General features: G+C 42.6%; 1 protein-coding gene across 3 annotated transcripts in view; it reads left to right on the top strand.

The window, feature by feature from the left end:
- Positions 1-523: 523 nt before the first annotated feature.
- Positions 524-18,508, top strand: part of tsl (membrane-attack complex domain containing protein torso-like) — a 157,641-nt gene continuing 139,656 nt past the window's right edge. For all 3 annotated transcript variants that reach the window (XM_070084688.1, XM_070084689.1, XM_070084686.1), the window contains exon 1: positions 524-840. The gene's annotated coding sequence lies outside the window, so the exon portion shown is untranslated. The remainder of the gene's footprint in view (positions 841-18,508) is intronic.

Raw genomic sequence — 18,508 nt, 5'->3', positions numbered from 1 at the left:
ACTTTTTCTATATGCATATAAATGTATATGTATATTTAATTTGACACATTTTATTATGATGGATAATGGATCTGCTAGTTCCTCTCTGTACTGTTCTACTTTCTTCAAGTTCGTTTGCTAGTTCCTGTCTAACAATGCTTCGTAAACTTGTTTGAAAAAATCAAAATTATACTGAACATTCTTTGTTTAATTGTTGTTTAGCTAAATCATCGACGTTCTCATGCCTTTAGAGGCCTGTGTGAGAGGGAATCTACAAACCCTTAACTGTGATCCCTTTATCATTGGCGTATATCCGTACCTAGTTGTATACCTGTGTGCGGTGCTAGTTTCCATAAGCATGAGAGCAACAAATATGACAAACATCTAAGTTTGCGAGATGGAAGTCCAAATATTAATTCTAATGCACCTCTGTATTATTGTACCATCAGGCCAATTTGCGATAATTACGGTATCCTGCTTCACATTTCTTTCTCTTTGCTTCCCTCGCTCCATGTGAGTGCAGCGGGTCGTCTCACCCGGCCGGGCGTGAGGTGGCAGCCACACCATCAGTACGGACAAAGACTTGTCCGCAGGTAGTGCTAGAGTCACTAGTGGATCCTGACACAACACCGCACTCGCTGCCCTACCTCGCTCTCAGTCAACCCATCTCCTATCCTCTCTACTACCTATCACATATCCTATCTAAACCATCTCCGTCACTTATCGACATCTACCACATCCGCCATCTATTACTACGTACCCCATTTACCTCCTGCGCCACTGCCTATCACCACTACTGTCAATGACCTTGATGACACAACACCAAAGAATCTGACCGCTTGCCAGCATTGCAACAACCAGGTAAGAATTACTGTTGCTGTAGACAACATAGTGCTGCCAGTAACGTGTGTGAAGGAGTACGTACAATATAAGGTGACTAGGAAGTTCTGTAGGCAAATCTATTCCAGTACATAATGTATCACTAATTATAACATGACAAGCAAAAGACGCCTGTTTACGATACTTTAATTGAAAAATGTGCATTATTATGTTCATGGGGAATACAGTGAATAAGGACAAAGAAAATGTTGCAGAACCTGTTTTAATTGTAACATTTTTGCACCATGTAGAGCTTATTAAGTCATGGCCTGAAGCTCTAGAGAGAACGAAACTCTGTCCTAGTGACTTCTGCAGCATTTGACTTTGTGTTCATACGTGTTAACAATGTGCAGTTTCATCCGCGCCTGAGGTATGGTAAGTACGGTAATGAAGTTTGATCCAAGGAGGTTAGCCTAACCCAAAATCCTAGTATCAAAAAAAAAAAAATTTCATAACAAAGATCCGTAATATATGTACAGTTTTTTATGTAATGACCAAATATTTACCTACATTAAATTGTCCCCATCTGCAGTGACCTCCGGGTGAACAGGAAGCTCCGAACTTGAGCTGCTTCCACTATTTTACCAGTTAAGTTTTTCTCCCCGTTAAGTTTGAACTGTAGCAGTGTTGTTCTAGCAGGTCTATTGTGTCATAAGTTCATTAATTTCTGCGTGATGGATTTCCTGATGTCCTGCAAAGCAGTTTGAGAACTTCATTTGTCTCAAGTGAGTCATGTAAAATTCGAAAGAAAATTGGGCCAATTATGGAACATGTGTATAGTATGCAATTTGCTGATTCACCCTAAACTGTTATCTTGGAATAGATCGGTTTTTATGACAACGTTTTTACGCATCAATTTTACAAGCTTAAGAACGGTTATCCTACCTCAGTTCATTTTAGTGCCCAGCCCTTTGTAAGATATACTGCCACTCCGTGGGATGCGACCCGTTGTCGACTAACACCTAGGTACCTACTTACTGCTAGGTGAACAGGGGCTGCAGGTGTTAGGACAAATGCCCCCCCCCCCCGTTTTCACCCGTGCCGGGATCGAACTAATGATCCTCAATATGTGAGTTGAGTGCGTTACCAACCGAGCCACAGAACACCATTAGAAATAAACAAATCCTTGTTAGGTAAAAGAACACAGAAGCAACTAATGAGACATTTATTTTGGACCTTTATCGATTCGGTACGAACAATGCAATATATATTGTATATAAAGGAAACATAGCGATGTGCAGAAAGAACATAAGTACGGAAGTAAGCCTCCTGCCTCATGGTAGTAAATATGAAGTGACTTTTTGTTGTCAGGTGATAAGTTTCGTCAGACTTGACGAAGCTGCCTTTGTTCTGTGTGACTGTATTTGAAACGGAGATTAATGATGTCTCAAGACAGTTTTCATATGTGGGTGGTGTTTCATTTTGTCAAGTGACTGGTAGTGTTCTAGTATTGTAGATATGCATTGTTCAAGTTGTGACAGCTCTATGTTTATAGTGTTCATAAAGACGCGTTTCTAGATTTTTGCTGTTTTCCCCGATGTATATCTTGTTACAGCCTCCACTAGGGATTATGACTTGTTCAGGGTCCTTCACTCTTGTCCTGGCGAAGTCTTTGATATCTGCTGATTGTTATGGAGACTCGAGTGTTGCAGTGTGTGAATGTTTTGGAGGCTTTAACAACAACTTGGCTATTAGGAAGGATGATGGCGTTTCTCAAAGTATTATCATTGAGATGGAGGAATTATGCCTAGGGATTCGTTTCTTGCAATCTTTGGTGAAGAAAGAAGGAAAGTGTAGCCTTGTGACAGCGTGGTGAATGTTAGGGGTATTCCTTGTCAAGTAACTCGCCACAGCAAATGCGTATACCTTTGATATACCTTTTATGAGTTCCAAGAGTTTTTCTAATTCCGGAGCCTGGGCCGGTTCACTTTCGTTGAGCCTTTCAATAGGTCCTGGATTTCTAAACGGTTGGGAGTGATTACCTAAACGTCTCATTTTAATACTGGTAAACAATACCGACGATATGAAAAATAAGTCACATGTGTAACACTATTATTTTTGTTTCCGAAAACTTTCGCTTACACAGTAGATTTCTTCAGTCGAATGCAGTGGTGACTAAAACTGGGGACTGCAGAAGCAGTGGAAAGGTGGAGATCATATCATCTTTACCTCTCCACTGCTTCTGTTGTCTCCATTATTAGTCACCTCTGTATTCGAATGAAGAAATCTACTGTGTAAGCGAAACATTTCGGAAATAAAGATACCTGTGTTGCACATCTCTTATTGTAGGAGGAGGCCATAACCCACTACCAACAACAAACACTGAGCCTAAGACTTACATTCACCATAAACCTATGAAAGCCAAACCACCGACTGGATTCGGTCACCAGGACCAACAATCAATGTTAGTAGCTTCCAGAAACACTGTATAAACTCTAGGGCTTACACATCACAGCCCATTATGAACCTGCCTCTGCTAATGATTCCGGACAGTAAATCACCGTCTTTTAGAACCTCCCTAAGGAACCCAGGTTTGTTTTCATTACAGCCAACAAAGGGGAAGGGGCGCAACCGTCTGATTTCATTCCAGAAACTACCACACCGAAATGATGGACATCTTGAATGACGAAAATGTCTCGAAGAATCATTAAACGACATTTTAGACACGGTTACAAACAAGGCAGCTACGTCAACTCTGACATTAATATTAGTACGAATCTTCCTTCAAACGCTAAAGTGTGCCTTCCCTAACAAAAAAGAAGTGCCTTTTACTACTACAAGCACAAGTCAGTAGCCTTAGTGAAGTGCATGTGATCTTGATACAGCTCCCTATGCTCCCGCTGTATACCCTGTCTTTTATTTGTTTTGGCTTGATGAAGCTCCTGAAGGAAGATACGAAGCCGAAATTTATGTTTCATTAGTTGCTCTTGTATCCTTTTACCTAATATATTGTCGTCGATTCTACAAATATTTGTAAGAAAACGATCTAGATCATCTGGGAAGCTGTTCTTAAAAGAAAAAAATGTATCAAGCAGTGTATACATTTTCATAACAAACTACTCGTCAAAACATCGTTCTCGGTGGATGTGTTTAATAAACAGTTCTTGATCTAATCTTGTTAATGTCATGAAGGTCAAAATTGAAATGCTGATGTATATTAACATATATTCATGGGAAAGTTCTAGACCCACATGGGTTATAAAACAACTGGTCATTGTGCAAGGATCTGCTGGAAGCATTTAGTCATTTCATTAAAGAACTTTACAAACTGGTGTGTCTAATAATAATTAAGAAACAAGCAAATATTCTGTTAGCTTGTTAAACACAATTTACTTGCTTAATATTATGCTTTATATTTTCAACATACTGGCCACTCTTACCTAGGTAGGGTGATCCAGGAAAGGGAAACACATTCGCCATCACTCAGTCAGTAGCCGTCTTGCCAGAAGTGTGCAGCCTCATAATTATCCACAATATCCACACACCTCCTTCAGACTGAAAACATTGTATTTCCCACCTCCAGTACTCAAGTTCAGCTAACAGGCTTGCCCCTGAATCCCTTCATACATGCTATCTTCCTCATCTTTTAACAGCACATCACACTATAAAAAATCCACTCATTTCCACTATGAGGTAACACACTCTTCTACAGGCCTGTCGGATGCTCAAGCCCCTAGCGCTTAAAACCTTTACTTCCCACCCTCTAACCCTTCCTCGTATGACCCGTACTCCTTCCTTCCACCGCACATTATACACTGTACACTCTTTTGGCTATCATATACAACTCCATCGTCTCTAAATGCACAGGTCACTTCAAGAGTTGCTATTCAGCCCTTGAACTTAATCGTTTCGTAACCCCAAACTGTATTTTAATTTCTCTGCTCCGAATTCTCTGTATAATATTCACATCACATAGCTCTCAGTCATGACATCTCTGCTGCCTCTAGCCGCCTCCTCGCTGCATCAATTAGAGTCAATTTCATAGATGCCTCAACACACTACCTATCTTTATTTTCCCTCGTCTGCACTATGGTTCGCCTTGTCTTTCATGGACCCATCTGCCAACAAATCCATTCCCAGATATCTAAATACATTCACTTCCTCCATCGTCCCTCCCTCCAATCTGATATCCAATCTTTCATTGCTTAGACTTTTTTTTATTACTCTCATTACCTTTGTCGTTTCTAAGTTCACTTTTAATTTCCGTTTTTTTTGTATATTCTCTCAAACGTCTCGCTCAACCTTTGCAACTTCTCTTCAGACTCTCCCAAAAGAACTGCATCATCGGCAAAGAGTAACTGTGACAGTGTCCACTCTGTATCACATTCATTATCTTTTAATCGTTCATCTCTCCCCTTTCATTCTACTCACTGCTTAACACAATTCCTCCTACTCATATCTGGCTCTTCCTTACCCTTATAAGTTATTGTTCTGCCTGCTCAGTGCGTGAAATCACTGCTTCCAGTTCATCTACATTTAATAGCGCCTCAACATATTCCTTCTATCTTCCCAGCACCTTCGTTTTCAACTTCCAAGTTCATTTGTACCCCAGGCTTTCTCAATGGACTCATCTTCCATATATATATATATATATATATATATATATATATATATATATATATATATATATATATATATATATATATATATATATATTGTTTTTTTTTTTGTTTTTATCGACAAAATTTGCTAACAGTCTAACTCATTTCCTCACTGGGTTTTATTTTGCACTCCCTCACCACCCATTTAATCTCTTTCTTCATCTTCATATATTTAGTCTTCCGTATATCGTTTCAGCATTATAAAAACCTTTATTATGCAAACTGTTCCCCCTCGTCACTCTATATCGTCATTCCACCATTCCTTTCCCCACCTGTTCGCACCCTTCTGTACTCACAATACACACACACACACACACACACACACACACACACACACACACACACACACACACACACACACACACACACACACACACACACACACACACACATACACACAGCACATACACACAACATATACACACAACATATACACACAACACGCACACACACGCGCGCGCACCCGCTACAACACACACTCACATACACACACTTTCACACACATGTACGCAAAACATGATAAGTGTCTATCGACAGATGCGTTTGATAACCGACAACTAGCCTCACACACTTCGGGTGCACATTCTAGCATCCCATTTTCAAATCTGCCCCAATACCTTTTTAATATCTGTATTCTATCTAGCCCACCATTCACCCAGTAGCTCCTTATATCTTCCCCCATCGCTTTCTTTAGTTCATTTACTTTTGTTTTTCTCGTATGCAATGATGCCATTCTCGTTGCATTCCATGTATCTTTCTCTCATTGCATCTATCATTAAACAATGACATGTCGCCCCTTTGAAAACATGCACATGGAGAAGTCTGCCAAATAACTCGCCTAAAAATTCATAGTCTCTCCAGACTGCTTTCACTAATCGCTATATCATGTATAATTATTTATCCTCTTCTTAAAATAAGTATTACCTTTTATCAGATATCTTTCATTATATAACTAAATTAGAGACCCCCTTATCATTTACTACTGGATTCCAAACTTATCCTCTACATCCACAACACTCTCTTCCACTTTAGCATTTGGGTCTCCACCAGAATTGTTCTCACTTGATTCAAAACTCCCAAAATCTCTCAACTCCACACTTATTTTTTTTTCATATGCATAATGCTTGCTGTAATCCACTTCTTGCATCCCACCTTCATTCTAATCACATAAGTCTTAAATGTAAACATTTCCTCCCTGTCTTCTTTCAATTTCAGATATACACCATTTACCCCATTTATTTCTCCACGTTGAGACTCACTCATCCCTTGTTTGGTTTAATGCTAGAACAATCAGCTGTTTTTTTTCATTCACATTCTTTTTGTATGCTCAAGAATAATTTATAAAAGTCTGGGGTTTTCAAGGCAAAAAAAAACTTTCATAATAAAATATATAGGCAATTCCTCTTGAATTTTGATGTTTACATTAATATCCTTTCAAAGTTTATATATATATATATATATATATATATATATATATATATATATATATATATATATATATATATATATATATATATATATATATATATTTATTTATTTATTTATTTATTTATACTTAGCTATTTCATTTTTATGACTTTTAATACTGGCCATCACTAGAAATTTAAAATATAATTTAAAACACCTGCAATAAGGAGTTCACTGGCATTGGAAGTGTCCTCCATCAGACTTGATCCAGTCATGCCAGCGCAAGTGTTGAAGATGTGGAATGGATTCGAAAATCATTTGCTCCACTTGCATATCAGTTGTGAACTTAGTGGTGTCCTGCATTTCGCCGAAAACTGCGTCGTGTCTGAAGGTTTGAGTTGCTCACCTTGAACCATGCCTCATACTGAGCCTCCTCCTGGGTTATTTTCAGTTCAAGGGTTCGGTGTTATTTAGTTATCTACACTCACTTGGAACATAAAAAACAGTTGCTGATATAAACGTTTTGAGTTGATTTGCTTCATTCAGTACACTGTTATGTTTTGTGTGTGACTCCATGTTGAAGCTGCACTTATTCAAAATTGTAAAGGTTTGAGACGGATGCCCTATTTCCTAAAACGAAATCTATTCCGCGGGATAGACACTCGTAAGGGTAATACATTGATATTATTAATGTAGTTGAGAAAGTCCTTAAGTTAGAAATCAGGTTTATCCTGAAGCTGAAGGGACAACAGTTAGGAAGACTAACAAAAAATTATACTACTAATAATAATTCAACTTGTTAGTGTGATATTCGAGAGATGTTTGTGACATTGATGTCTTTGGTATGGCCTTTGACCTCAGATTCAGCATGTGTACGCCAGACGCTACAAGCACCGTGTAATATTAGAGCTTTCTTGACACATCTTTTGTTTATAGCCAGAGACTACATACAAATCTGGTCAACACTGGGATATACAAAGACGTGAGGCAGCGAGGTGGGAGCCAGATGGAGGGAAGGCAGAGAGAAGGTTGAAGGGACGGGAGTGGGAAGGATGCGGGGACGGGAAAGGAAAGTTAGGAAGGGAAGAGGAAGGAGGAACGACTTCCACGTGGCTGTCAGCGTCTCCATCACCATTGCTTCCCTTCCACCCAGACGTAAACAGAGGCGGGGCCTGCTAGGTAGTGCCCACGCTGCTGCTGCTGCCAAGCTTCACCACAGTTTATGGTTCAAACAGAGTTGTATCAACTTTCCCTACCATGCACATTGTCGTAAATTATTTTTGTATATTGAGGCAGTTAATATATATAGGAAAGAAAAGATAATGTCTTTTTATGACGACAAATTTAAGAACTAAGCTAGTGCTGGATATCAGTGATTAAACAACCACTGACTCACTGGCCAGTGCTATAATGATTAAATCAGTAATTAAACAACCATTAACTTACTGGACCAGTGCTGAGTATCAGTTATTAGACTTCCCAGAGCAATATACAAATAGTTAAGCATCAGCTTTCTTAGAAAGGCTAGATTTATCACCCTGTTTTAAAAGCAAAATGTCATTTTTTCAACCCACTGCTCCTCAGACTAATTTTAAACTGCGACAGAGTTAACTTGGACGACTTTCTTGGCTAGAATGTTCCAGAGGTTCATTACTCCAAGAGAGAAATATCCTGCTGTTCTACACTAAAATTTTACGAGAACATGATTGTTTGGCCTCCCTGGCATTGTTAGTTTGTCTTAACAATCCGAGCTTATATTCGATTACGCTATAACTCTGTGAGCACAAACTTGAACCTCACGATATATGTAACAATAATAAATGAGATCTGTTTTCCTTTCAACACTTCGTCTGTTTCCCCACCACAGCAGGAAGAATTCAGTAAAGAATTCACTAAACTCTACATTATTTAAAAGTTAAAAAATATGTACTCATATGTGTGTGTGTACTCACTTATATGTGGTTGCAGGGGTCGATCCACAGCTCCTGCCCCCCCCCCTCCTCAGTCTTGAGTCGATGTGATCAGTCCATTAATCTTTAAAAGAATAAAGCATATGTGCGAAGAAGTAGCTTATATACTGTAGGCAGGAGAGGTGCAGCAGTCGTAGGTGATACCACATTTTTTGACAAATGTGCTGCACCTCTCCTGCCTACAGTATATAAGCCACTTCTTCGCACATATGCTGTATTCTTTTCAAGATTGATGGACTGATCACATCGACTCAAGGCTGAGGGACTGATTACCTCAAACTCGTCCTGTTCTTCACAATTCTCCTTTGTATGGACTGATGAAGCCACTGTGTGGCGAAAGGTTTCCTCATTAAAGATACCCAAATGTTCCACATGTGTCTAATTTTTCACTAACATCCCTACGACTCATCTGAGTTTTCAACTTCCAGTTGTGGCCCCTTGTTCCTATGCCCCTTCCCTGTCAATTCCTCTCAGTATTTAATACGTCCTTATCATGTCCCCCCTCCTTTCCCTCCTATCCTCTAGTGTCATCAGATAGAGTTCCCTTAACCTCTAGTCTTGTTGCAAACTTTTGCACTTTCTAAATTTCTTGACATTTTTGACCAGGTGTGATTCCATACTGGAACCCACACCTGGTCAGACACATACTCCAATATGGGCCTGACATACACGGCAGTGTCATGAATGACTCCTTACTTATATGTTACAATGCTATTCTCAGGTTTGCCAGGCTCCCATATGCTGCAGCGGTTACTAGATTGATGTACGGATCAGATGTGCTCAGTATAATGTGTGTGTACTCACCTATTTGCACTCACCTGATTGTGGTTGTAGGGGTCGATTCATAGCTCCTGGCCCCGCCTCTTCATTGGTCGCTACTAGGTCCTCTCTCTCCCTGCTCCATCAGCTTTATCAAACCTCGCTTTAAAACTATGTATTGTTCCTGCCTCCACTACGTCACTTTCGAGACTATTCACTTCCTGATAACTCTATGACTGAAGAAATACTTCCTAACATCACTCTGACTCATCTGAGTCTTCAACTTCCAATTGTGATCTCTTGTTTCTGTGTCCCATCTGTGTGTGTGTGTGTGTGTGTGTGTGTGTGTGTGTGTGTGTGTGTGTGTGTGTGTGTGTGTGTGTGTGTGTGTGTGTGTGTGTGTGTGTGTGTGTGTGTGTGTGTGTGCACACTCTAAGGGGAAAATTTGAAGGACGGTTCAAGCCTCTACGGGAGGAAACTATGGAAATATGCAGTAAAGCAAGAAAAGAGGATATGGACAAGCTGAAGACTCTGGAGGAGACGATGGGAAGTGTAGTAAGAGCAGGATCAATGAAGAAAGAAGCAGAGGGATGCAGGGATAGAGGGACACAGGCCAAGGAGGTGACAAGAGAGACAATATACCAGTCATGGTACTTATTATTCTTAACATTAAAATTGGAAACTTTGCCTACAATTAAACTCAATATATCTGCTAGCTATTAAGATAACTTTAGGTGACTGAGCTGTTGGAGATATTATGGGCCTGGCTATATTACCTGGTTTATGAGTTTTGATTAATCAACGCATTTATGATGAAGATGGGTTGGTTGTCATGCATTTTTTAATTAGTTCATCATTGCCCTCAAATGGTTATTACACTGTTTTATTGAAGTTAGTGTTAACCGAATCTAAGTGATTCTTCCTGAATTTGCAGTGTCTTATCATTCAAAAGATTATTTATTTTACATATGTAATCAGTTTTAATCAGAGATATTGTTGCATATGTTTTAACTTAGTAAGATGCAAATATTCATTATTTTTAAGATTTCCATACGACTTATCTCTCATGGCAATTAAGAATATTTTGTTTAATCACGAATCAATAAACCAGCCCCTTAGATAAGAGAACAACTGCTACTCTAGGTTTCGGTCGAAGTTTTACAGCATTTAAAAAGTCAGTAATGTGGATATTGCAAAACGTCTTCTACAACTTGGAAAAAATCTACCGATCAACCCATTGACGAAATCGATATAAAGGGGATAGTTTACAGTTCAGTGACCAGGAGTTCTATAAAGGAAGTCTGACTGGGTAAATAGACTCCTTCGGTCAGTACATCCGCTTTGATGATACGACACTTTAAGACAGCTGGTAAGTTAGCAGATTAGAGTTAATTATATATTTAAAAAGAAATGGAAGAGAAATCCTTATAGACAGGAGCTGTATGACCCTTGTGGGTTTAGCGCTTTATTTTTATTATAATAATAATAGTAATTCAAGGCAAGAGATAAAATAATGGCACAAGTTTGTACCAGACAATGATATACAATCTAGATTAGTTGACCCACTATAATTGTGAAGGAAGTAAATGATGTGAACCGCTTACTAAATAACCACAGTGGAAAAAAATATGAATTTGAATATTAGTTCAGTGTTATATAAATTAGACTCATTTATAATAAATTGAATTTGCTAGTAATTTAAGTTATGCTTAACATGTCACTTAAAAATTTTACTCTACATGTAACCTGACCCAACGTTCACTACACTCCCACAACCGGTGGGAGGGGTCGTGCGTGAAGTCATGTCTAAGGTGAAATCTCAGCCTTAAATCTTCTGTTCTATTATTTTTACTATTCCTTAATAATGTGAGAAATCACGAAAGCGCTTGGAATTTCACTATTTTTTCACTGTGGTTATTTTGCATATTGTGATATCACCTGTTTACTGCGATCTTATTGCACACTATGTCACCTGTTTACTGTAGCAATCAAGGTTCCACGGGGAAAACGAATCTTCTATATAAAAAGTAGGTCCAAGGCTGTGGCAAACAATGAGTACACAGGAACCTATGTGATTGTGGGTCAGTAGCCAGGGCCACAAGAATCTCTCTGGCTGTGGATCAGTAGCCAAGGCCACAAGAACCTCCGTGGTTGTGGGTCAGTAGCCAGGGCCACAAGAATCTCTTTCTGGCTGTGGGTCAGTAGCCAGAGCCACAAGATCCTCCATGGCTGTGAGTCAGTAGCCAGGGTCATAAGAATCTCCCTGGCTGTGGGTCAGTAGTCAAGGTCATAAGAATCTCCCTGGCTGTCGGTCAGTAGCCAGGACCACAAAACTCTCTCTGGCTGTGGGTCAGTAGCCAGGGCCACAAGAACCTCCGTGGCTGTGGGTCAGTAGCCAGGGTCATAAGAATCTTCCTGGATGTGGGTCAGTAGCCAGGGCCACAAGAACCTCCGTGGCTGTGGGTCAGTAGCCAGGGCCACAAGAATCTCTCTCTAGCTGTGGGTCTGTAGCCAGAGCCACAAGAATCTCTCTCTGGCTGTGGGTCAGTAGCCAGGGCCACAAGGTCCTCCGTGGCTGTGAGTCAGTAGCCAGGGGTCATAAAAATCTCCCTGGCTGTGGGTCAGTAGCCAGGGTCATAAGAATCTTCCTGGCTGTGGGTCAGTAGCCAAGGCCACAAGAACCTCTGTGGCTGTGGGTCACTAGCCAGGGTCATAAGAATCTTCCTGGCTGTGGGTCAGTAGCCAGGGCCACAAGAACCTCCGTGGCTGTGGGTCAGTAGCCAGGGCCACAAGATCCTCCGTGGCTGTGGGTCAGTAGCCAGGGCCACAAGAATCTCTCTCTAGCTGTGGGTCTGTAGCCAGAGCCACAAGAATCTCTCTCTGACTGTGGGTCAGTAGCCAGGGCCACAAGATCCTCCGTGGCTGTGAGTCAGTAGTCTCCCTGGCTGTGGGTCAGTAGCCAGGGTCATAAGAATCTTCCTGGCTGTGGGTCAGTAGCCAAGGCCACAAGAACCTCTGTGGCTGTGGGTCAGTAGCCAGGGTCATAAGAATCTTCCTGGCTGTGGGTCAGTAGCCAGGGCCACAAGAACCTCCGTGGTTGTGGGTCAGTAGCCAGGGCCACAAGAACCTCTGTGGCTGTGGGTCAGTAGCCAGGGTCATAAGAATCTTCCTGGCTGTGGGTCAGTAGCCAGGGCCACAAGAATCTCCCTGGCTGTGTGTCAGTAGCTAGGGCCACAAGAATCTCCCTGGCTGTGGGTCAGTAGCTAGAGCCACAAGAACCTCCGTGGCAGCTGGTAGCTTGATGGAGTACAGCACCCAGGGCTGCTCGACCCACGAGGCTCACCTTACTGTGTATTCCTGCCACCAACACTGTTCTCTCTTGTATCAACACTTCCACCACCACCCATGCTGCTACCGTCACCACCACCACCCATCCTGCTACAAGCACCACCACCACCACCCATGCTGCTACCATTACCACCACCACCATCACCCATAGTGCTACAAGCACCACCGGTGCCACCCATGCTGCTACCATCACCACCATCATCACCACCCATCCTGCTACAAGTAGCACCACCACCACCCAAGCTGCTACCATGACCTCCACCACCACCCATCCTGCAACAAGCACCACCACTACCACCCATGCTGCTACCATCACCACCACCACCACCCATCCTGCTACAAGCACCACCACTATCACCCATGCTGCTGCCATCACCACCGCCACCACCCATCCTGCTACAAGCACCACCACTACCACCCATGCTGCTACCATCACCACCACCACCACCCATCCTGCTACAAGCACCACCACTACCACTCATGCTGCTACCATCACCACCACCACCACCACCCATCTTGCTACAAGCACCACCACTACCACCCATGCTGCTACCATCACCACCGCTACTTCCATCGCCACCCATGCTGCTACCATCACAACCATCACTTCCATTACCTCCACTCTCACCACCACCACTTCCATCACCACCACTATTTCCATCACACCACTTCCATCACCACCACTTCCATCACCACCACTTCCATCACCACCACTATTTCCATCATCACCTATGCTCCTACCATCACCACCACTACCATCACCACCACTACCATCACCACCACTACCATCACCACCACTTCCATCACCACCACTTCCATCACCACCTATGCTGCTACCATCACCACCACTACCATCACCACCCCTACCATCACCACCACTTCCATCACCACCACTTCCATCACCACCACTACCATCACCACCACTGTTTCCATCACCACCTATGCTCCTACCATCACCACCACTATTTCCATCACCTATTCTGCTGCCATCACCACCACTACCATCACCACCACTTCCATCACCACCTATGCTGCTTCTATCACCACCACTACCATCACCACCACTTCCATCACCACCTATGCTGCTTCTATCACCACCACTACCATCACCACCACTACCATCACCATCACTTCCATCACCACCACTTCCATCACCACCTATGCTGCTACCATCACCACCACTACCATCACCACCACTACCATCACCACCACTTCCATCACCACCACTTCCATCACCACCTATGCTGCTACCATCACCACCACTACCATCACCACCACTGCCATCACCACCACTTCCATCACCACCTGTGCTGCTGCCATCACCACCACTACCATTACCACCACTACCATCACCACCACTACCATCACCACCACTACCATCACCACCACTTCCATCACCACCTATGCTGCTGCCATCACCACCACTTCCATCATCACCACTACTATCACCACCACTTCCATCACCACCACTTCCATCACCACCACTATTTCCATCACCACCTATGCTGCTGACATCACCACCACTTCCATCACCACCACTACCATCACCACCACTTCCATCACCACCACTTCCATCACCACCACTACCATCACCACCACTGTTTCCATCACCACCTATGCTCCTACCATCACCACCACTATTTCCATCACCACCACTACCATCACCACCACTGCCATCACCACCACTTCCATCACCACCTATGCTGCTTCTATCACCACCACTACCATCACCACCACTACCATCACCATCACTTCCATCACCACCACTTCCATCACCACCTATGCTGCTACCATCACCACCACTACCATCACCACCACTACCATCACCACCACTTCCATCACCACCACTTCCATCACCACCTATGCTGCTACCATCACCACCACTAGTTCCATCACCACTTATGCTGCTGCCATCACCACCACTACCATCACCACCACTACCATCACCACTACTACCATCACCACCACTACCATCACCACCGCTACCATCACCACCACTTCCATCACCACCACTTCCATCACCACCTATGCTGCTACCATCACCTCCACTACCATTACCACCGCTACCATCACCACCACTTCCATCACCACCACTTCCATCACCACCTATGCTGCTACCATCACCACCACTACCATCACCACCACTACCATCACCACCGCTACCATCACCACCACTTCCATCACCACCACTTCCATCACCACCTATGCTGCTACCATCACCACCACTACCATCACCACCACTACCATCACCACCACTTCCATCACCACCTATGCTGCTGCCATCACCACCACTACCATCACCACCACTACCATTACCACCACTTCCATCACCACTTATGCTACTGCCATCACCATCACTTCTATCACCACCACTACTATCACCACCACTTCCATCACCACCACTTCCATCACCACCACTATTTCCATCACCACCTATACTGCTGACATCACCACCACTTCCATCACCACCACTACCATCACCACCACTTCCATCACCACCACTTCCATCACCACCACTACCATCACCACCACTATTTCCATCACCTATGCTGCTGCCATCACCACCACTACCATCACCACCACTACCATCACCACCACTTCCATCACCACCTATGCTGCTTCCATCACCACCACTACCATCACCACCACTACCATCACCATCACTTCCATCACCACCACTTCCATCACCACCTATGCTGCTACCATCACCACCACTACCATCACCACCACTACCATCACCACCACTTCCATCACCACCACTTCCATCACCACCTATGCTGCTACCATCACCACCACTAGTTCCATCACCACCTATGCTGCTGCCATCACCACCACTACCATCACCACCACTACCATCACCACTACTACCATCACCACCTATACTGTTACCATCACCACCGCTACCATCACCACCGCTACCATCACCACCACTTCCATCACCACCACTTCCATCACCACCTATGCTGCTACCATCACCACCACTACCATCACCACCTCTACCATCACCACCACTTCCATCACCACCAGTTCCATCACCACCTTTGCTGCTACCATCACCACCACTACCATCACCACCACTACCATCACCACCACTACCATCACCACCACTACCATCACCACCACTTCCATGACCACCACTTCCATCACCACATATGCTGCTACCATCACCACCACTACCATCACCACCACTACCATCACCACCACTTCCATCACCACCTATGCTGCTACCATCACCACCACTACCATCACCACCACTACCATCACCATCACTACCATCACCACCACTACCATCACCACCACTACCATCACCATCACTACCATCACCACCACTACCATCACCACCACTAGTTCCATCACCACCTCTGCTGCTGCCATCACCACCACTACTTCCGGTTCTGACATGCTACATAGCTTCAGATAATCTATAATCGTGCCTCTCAAGTTTCTTTCTATAATTTTCCATTCCTTCTTAATCCTCTCTAAGTCTGTTTACAAGAACCAGTTGCATCTCTTCATTTACTCAGCTTCTTTCTTCAGGTTATATACGGTGCATTATCATCTTTTTCTTCCTGTCATCCCCTATCGAGAATTTTTTGTTGGGTTTAATGTCTCTTCGTTTTAAAACCGTCGCAGTATTCATTACTTCAGTTATTTCATAAGATATCATGATTTTCCAGATTTCAAGTCCAATAGGAATCTGACTGGTATGTGGAAATCCAAGAGAGTCCCACTCTTTGTAGTCCTGCCTGATCCTCGACCGATTTGATTCTCCTCATTAACTTCACATCATTTGCAAACAAGGACACTTCTGATTCTATCCCTTCCGTTGTGTCTGTCCTGTTTTAGCACCACCTTTTAATCTGTACAATGAGAAACGTGCATAATTTTTTGTCTTGCTAGTCTCCCTTAATTCCTATTTCTCGTTCGTTCTCACCTTGAAATCCCTATTATTCAACTTCGCCTTTCCTTTTCTATTTTGGCAGCCAAAAGGATGCCAAAAAGTTTTTCTTCGTAATTAGAATGTAGAATTCTGTAATAGGGTGCCAATTAAAGACGACAGAGCAGTATGTGACTAACAAGACAGATAATAGAGCAGTATAACAACAGAGGTAGTAGAACAGTATATAACAACACATGTATGTCAGCTACACCGTGAGTATTCTCTCTTTACTCATGGTAGAATTTATTTCGATTGTATTAATACAATATCGATTGAATAAATACATGGCTCTTGCATTTATTGACTGTATAAATACAGACAGAACAGAAAAGACACAATAACATTACTATAACAATACACAAATTACCCGCACACAGGAGAGAGGAGCTTACGGCGACGCTTCGGTCCGATCTGGACCATTTACAAAGTCACACAACAGTAGGGAGTGACGAGCGAGTCTCCACCACTCCTTATGCTGACTCACCTACACCGGTGACGGTCAGGAAGCCTATTTGTACCTTTCTGAAGGATCGCTCTTCTTTTGTTCAAAGCGTTAAATCATTTATGTAAATAATAATGCCGAAATTCTTTCGTTGTTTTATAAAACCAATATTTATCACTTACGTAAAACACTGATAAAAGCATTATCACACTTTTAATCGAAATTGCTGATAATTACGATTTTTCGGACTATTTCCTGCATACCACTAAAATTAGAATATTTTGGCTAAAAATCCATTATTTTAAAAGTTATGATACCTAATATCTAAGATTTTATTGTACTTGTTCAGAGTTTAGATGTATCAGTAACGTATATGATAAGATAAGATTTCGTTCGGATTTTTAACTCCGGAGGGTTAGCCACCCAGGATAACCCAAGAAAGTCAGTGCGTCATCGAGGACTGTCTAACTTATTTCCATTGGGGTCCTTAATCTTAATTATTGTATTCAGAGGGAAGAAGCGGACGGCAATAATCACTCACCCTCACTCTTTCTTTCATACTTGTGGTCTTCCGTTGACAGAAGCAATTTTAAGAGAAGAATATCTTCTGACACAGGTGTTGTGATGCCTCGCTCGGTGGCTAAGCGACCGCTGTCTTCCTCTGCTCAACAGCCACCTTAATAAAAATAAGGATTTATATAATAAATTATTAGTTCAGGCGTTGTTATTAAGATGAGAGTCATTACATTTGCAATTCACCTTCACAGTCAAAATTACCTTAATCTCCGAAAGGCGGGAATTAAAAGTTTGTTTAGTAAGGTTTGTCAGGAAACAGGACAAGTGTTTCCTGACGCGGGTCTTAGTCATATGATAACCCGCCGCTGGAGCTTTTGGTCATCTAACCGAGGCCTTCCGCTGGCTTACCGGTCCACCCCTTTAAAAAATATGGTTAAGATAATAACCATTTTTGATATAGCAGGAATTAAATAACAGCCCTCAGTGTACGTACACTCCGTGATGCACACTTCTCGGTAGTACCTGGAGTCGCTTCCGGAGGTCATCGCTCCCGCATATTAATTTCTGATTGAAGTCAAATGGAGCTACGACGTTTTACCTACAGAATAAATTCTAGGATGAGAAATGGAAAGAATAAATAAATATTGAAGATATCGGACATTCTTCA

This window comes from Cherax quadricarinatus, chromosome 13 (assembly GCF_038502225.1).
Source record: "Cherax quadricarinatus isolate ZL_2023a chromosome 13, ASM3850222v1, whole genome shotgun sequence".
In the NCBI taxonomy this organism is placed as follows: Eukaryota; Metazoa; Arthropoda; class Malacostraca; order Decapoda; family Parastacidae; genus Cherax; species Cherax quadricarinatus.
Note: the sequence above shows the minus strand (reverse complement) of the source record. Positions and strands in the feature narration are given on the sequence as shown.